Below are 5286 nucleotides of genomic sequence, written 5' to 3' on the forward strand. Positions count from 1 at the left end.
TACCTGTAGGTATCAGTAAAGCTAGTTTAAGGCATAAATATACTAAATATTGGCTGGGAGACATGTCACTGCATGTCAGTATCACAGCTTGTATTAACATAAATGCACGTTTATGGGAATCGAGAGACCTTGGCCTGTTCCCATTTCTGTCGCTGACTGCAGGGTGACCTTGGGCAAATCGCAGACTCCGGCCTTCCGTTGGACTTCGCTGCGAAATGCTGGTTCTGAGTACCTTTCATTCACGGATACGGGCACAAGGTCATAGCCTTCTTTGAGAGTATTCTGAAAGTTACTCTTCTATTTGCTTTTCTCTTGGTATAACTGTATCACAGTGTTTTTACACTCCCTCTCCAGATTAAACAAACCAAAATACCCATGTAATGTGTCTGAATAAGTACAATTTCAGTGTCTCTCTGACAACTACAGGACTTAGACATGCTGCAGATAACTAGGATCTAAGTAATCACAGAGCAAAGTTTATTTGAAATGCAATGTGTATGAGAGAGGTGTGGGGGAAAAGAGAGCAAGAATTTTCAAAGAGACAAACATGACTTAAGTGCCTACCTTTCTTTCATAGTCACTGTCTCTGTTTAAAAGATAGTTGGTAACAGCTCCCATACTGCTTATGGCCATGGCCTGGTCTTCCCACCATTTCTGTGCTATGTTCTCTGCCCGTAGATGCCTTTTTTTCCTGAGATAGTATGCATATCTGGAGATGGAAAGCTCCATTAATTAGTAAACACAGCAACTCTACCACACAAGCAAAGAGGACCGAGACTGCAACTGTGATTTTAGTTTAGACTTCAGCAGAAGCTTCTGATTTACATTTTTAGGCAACTTTACAGTTGGACTGAGTTTCATCTTACCAGACTGCACTTCTGTATAAATGTTTGTTCCTCAGTCTTTAAAGGGCTGGAGTTTCATCCTCTGTAAATAACAGGTACATGAAATACTTTGAGTTTCATAGAGGTTGTTTTTTTTCAAGGTCAAGTTGGACAACTGAGGAAAGACTTAGAAAATGGTATGCTTCTCTGTAATCTTTCTACAGCTCTGATTTGCATTGATGAATGTTGCTTCCTGCCTTCCTGCCGAAATTTCTGGCTCTGGAAGACTGGAGAGCTTCCCATTGTTAAAATACTCATGATTCACTCACGAAGAGTGAATCCGGGTTTGTTCCAGGGAGCAGCTCAGGACAAACCCCCCCAAGGGAAATGTCTTCAACATTTAATGGAGAGGTAAACAAAGGTAGAAGAGGAAGAATGATACTTCAGGGAAAGACTTTGACTGGAGTTGGAAAGACTGAGCTTCAGTTTCAGTCAGTAATGACTTTAGTCTAACTTCAGCTGTTAGTTAATTTGTGTAGCTCAGTTGCATGTCCCTAAAACTAAGCTAATATACAGAAGCACTGAAGATGAATCTATTCATGTAGAAGAGATAGTTACATTTAAACTGATAGATTAATACATACATAAGCAGATCTAACCAGAAAAATGGTTGTAAAGTTTAGCTAGGCATTTGAGTCTTGCATTTTCTCCCATTGACAGTATCGGCTTAGTAAGGCATAACCATGTCACCAGCTATCACAAAGAGCATTAAAAAGAATTTTTATTTACATTTATATTATTATATGTCACTGATGAGTGTTTGCTATTACATAATAACTATAAATGGCTGTAGGTATAAACTAAAATTCATTATTCTGGTATAGAACTCATCTATATAATCATATAGATGAAAACCAAACATGCATTTATACAGTCAGAATTTCTGATATTGATTTGACATTCTCCAATTATTTATCAGTTACATCCTAACTGTATTCCTGATACTTAATCCAGCCACCCACAGTACTGTAGGCATGCATAGCACATGGTAACTAGCAACTGTAAACCTCGGATAAGAATTTTCTTTTTGCAGTATTTTGGACTGTATGCTGGAAGTGTGTTGTAACTTCCTAAGACTTCATGATTTTGACTGTTTTTTACAGCCTGTTCTTTTGGCAACCAAAGAAATATTATGGGGCTTCTTTAGGCCAGTGATAACTTCTACTATATATTCTTATTCCAAAATTTGCACCTAGTCTGAGGGCATCCCTTTTTCCTGTTTGACAACAGTGCATGACAAAGAACCCCCCAGCAGTTGTATTTAGTTCTGTCATACATACCAGAGATCTGTGGTGTTGCTTTCTGGTACAGATACAGTTTGCAACATCAAATGCTTACCTGGTATCCTTCTGCCTCCCGCCGCAGGAGGCAGAATCAGCTCCGACATTCTTCAGACACTGCTCATATTAAAGGAGCACTCTTTCTGTGAGCACTCAAAATACCTGTCACCTGGACAAGATCACTTGTTTCGTTCATGGTGGCTCTAAAATCATAAAATGTTTTGAATTGTAAAACACAGGAAAGTAGTTGTTTAAAATAATATATTAAATGGAGCTATAGCTTTAAAATGAAGCAGCCTCCCCCCCCCCCCCCCCCACAAACAACCAAAAAATGAACTTACAAGCTTTGCTCATTGGAATAAAATCTAAAGATCTCTTAGATCTTGCAGTAATCTGATATTATTCAAACTTTTTTTAATCTGACACACTCACCCAGAAACCTATTCTCTCAGTATAGCCCCCTGACATAGAGCTAATTTAGAGAAGATTTGGGAGTATGATGCAATATCAGCTGCGTTTGCATAACTCATCACTGTTTTCATTTGAAATCTCTCGTTAAGACTCGTATTACTACTTGGAAACCTACTCTATTCTTTTCAGTGACTGGGCTAATTTGGTAAACTTCTAAGCATATTAAAAATGCTGAATGCAGAAAAGAAGCTGAAGATCATACTAGATATAGAATGATAACATTATTCATAACAAAATCAAGACTTCAGGCTAAGATATTAATTGAAAATCCAGGTTTACAAGTAAACAGAAATTATCTTTTGTACACAAACTATTAAGAACTTATAATGTCCACATTATATTCTTGTGATGTAATTTGTTTCAAGGAGTCAGTTTTCCTGAATCATTTCTTAATTTTGTTAGAACTAAAATCTGAGCAGTTCATTTAAATGTCTTTAAACACCACTTACAAAGGTGTGATTATCATTGCTGTGTTTAAAAATGTCTATGTTTTACAGTGTTAGAGAAAACCTGAAAAACTTCGTTGGCAAAAAGAAAATTAATTTTTAGCATTGTGAGTTGTTTATTTTAAAAAGCTCATATACCTGGTATTCCCAGGCTGTCTGCAACTACTTTTGTATTTGAATTTGCTCCCATACACTATTATATTAAATTTTATTCTAGTTAAAGCATAAAGCATCCACTTGTTTTCCATTAAAGCTACTGTAGAAGAAAAAATGTAAGTTAAATCATCCTTTTATACATTTTCTCTTTGACTCTATTCAAGAATTCATTTTAAAATCAATAAAAACCTGAAACTCAACAGATATTTTTCAAAATGATATGCTTAAAATACATTTTCTTAGTGATTACAGTAGTCGAAAAGACTCAGTTATACTTAAAATATTTTTAAAAGCTCCCACAGAATTCCGTATGAGGCAGTACTCAGAGCTGTCAACATTATATATTGATTTCATAAAATAGCACTAACCAAAACTGAAAACACAAGGATTACACTTGTTCTCTTTATGTATTAGAAAATTTGTTTAATGACCATCTATCACAGAAAAAAAATGAGCTACAGCATGTGCAATTAAGAATTTCTTTTAGATAGCAAAGTTGCTGGCTGCTAAAGCTGAGTCAATAGAGTTGCTATTAATTGAAATTCAGCAGTGTCTAGGGCAAATGTTAAGTTGAAATAGACAGTATTTTAAATCTGTTTTGCCATTGAGATGCATATAATCCAGTGAGTTCTGACAAACCTGGGCCTTGTAGACCTTACAGATTCAGCCCAGGGTTCGACCAGTCAGGTTAAATTTCCTGACCCACTTCTGCTGCTCTGATTGTGACCATTGCTCAGGAAAAAAAAAAGGAGCGGGGGAGAAATGCACAGGCCTCAGAAAGCATCATCGGGGAAGTCACATTTCTGTAATGAAAATTTGTATTCAACCTGTTAATAAAGAAAACCATTAACAAAGAAAACGTAAACCATGTCTTCAAGTTTTTTTTCTTTTTTTAATAAAAGATGAAAGGTGGTTTTGAGAATGAAAGCCAGTTTAGGTAGGTAACAATACTGAATTTCGTTTGCATTTAGATAGATTTCATAGTTTCTTCTTTCCCTCAGTGCTTGTATGACTTATTCCTATGATGTAAGATAAAAGCAGTGACACGGCGTGTAGTAAGTATTCAAAGCAGAGAAGTTGTGGAAGCTGCAGTAGAAAAGGGAGGCGCGTGAGAGCGTGCGGACGCGTGTCGTGAGCAAGCGGCTGAGAGCGCTGTCGCTGCGGCAGCTCTGCCGAGCGGTTCCCGTTGGGGTCCTGCCGCAGGTTCTCGCCAAACTCCCGCTGTTCCAGCAGGGCAGTTACGGTGCGGTCTGGGTAACCTTGCCGCTTTTAGATTCTGCAGGATAGTTACACCAGCCCAAACAGAAACAAAATCTACTTTGTATTTTCTTGGGGAAAAAAAAAACAAGTTAATCTCATATGAAACTTCCATATTTCTTCACCTGACTGTTTTTAAATACAGGTAATGTGCATATGGGATACCTTTGTTTTGAACATCTGTTGTGAGATTAAAATAAGATCTTAATTTCTGGTATGCTATTGATGTTCAAAAAATGTAGGATAGAAAGCATTATTAGCTATCTGCTAGTTGACAAGAGGGCAGGATTAGGTTTCTTTAAGGGAATTACACTTTTGATGACCCCGCTACATATAAAACATGTTAGCTAATGGGGGTGCAGAGGGGGCAGATTTAAGTGTTTGATCAGGAAATCCTGCATGAGCATATTGGATGGAAATTTGATTAGTAACCTTAGTGACAAGGGGATCAGATCCACTCTCTACATACAATCAGATCTGGCAGTACATGCTTTTTTGTCTCTTTGAAGGAAGGGAACATTTGTACAGAATCAAGACAGCGTATTGGATAATTTAAAAAGCTGTTACATATTGAAACCTGGAAAATCACCTTTTTTATTTTGTTTTGGAAATATGCTTGCAGTTATCCTGGTGTGTTTTTTCTTAAAAAAGAAAGAAAGAAAGAAAAAAACCCTAAGGCTTTAACATTTACAAGAATTAGTTGTCTAAAAAAGAGTTTTTGTCTAAAGAATGTTGGAAAAGGAACAGGATGAGGAAAATAGTAATTTTATCTGTATTTACTTTATATTTGTG

General features: G+C 36.7%; 1 long non-coding RNA gene across 1 annotated transcript; it reads right to left on the minus strand.

The window, feature by feature from the left end:
- Positions 1 to 579: 579 nt before the first annotated feature.
- On the minus strand, positions 580 to 2698 carry LOC135329222 (uncharacterized). The gene is made up of 4 exons (XR_010390592.1): positions 2597 to 2698; positions 2223 to 2367; positions 867 to 927; positions 580 to 709 (listed from the first exon to the last, which is right to left on the minus strand). It is a non-coding gene; the product is annotated as an uncharacterized LOC135329222 (long non-coding RNA).
- Between the last annotated feature and the right edge of the window lie 2588 nt (positions 2699 to 5286).

Source organism: Dromaius novaehollandiae, chromosome 9 (assembly GCF_036370855.1).
Source record: "Dromaius novaehollandiae isolate bDroNov1 chromosome 9, bDroNov1.hap1, whole genome shotgun sequence".
Classification (NCBI taxonomy): Eukaryota; Metazoa; Chordata; class Aves; order Casuariiformes; family Dromaiidae; genus Dromaius; species Dromaius novaehollandiae.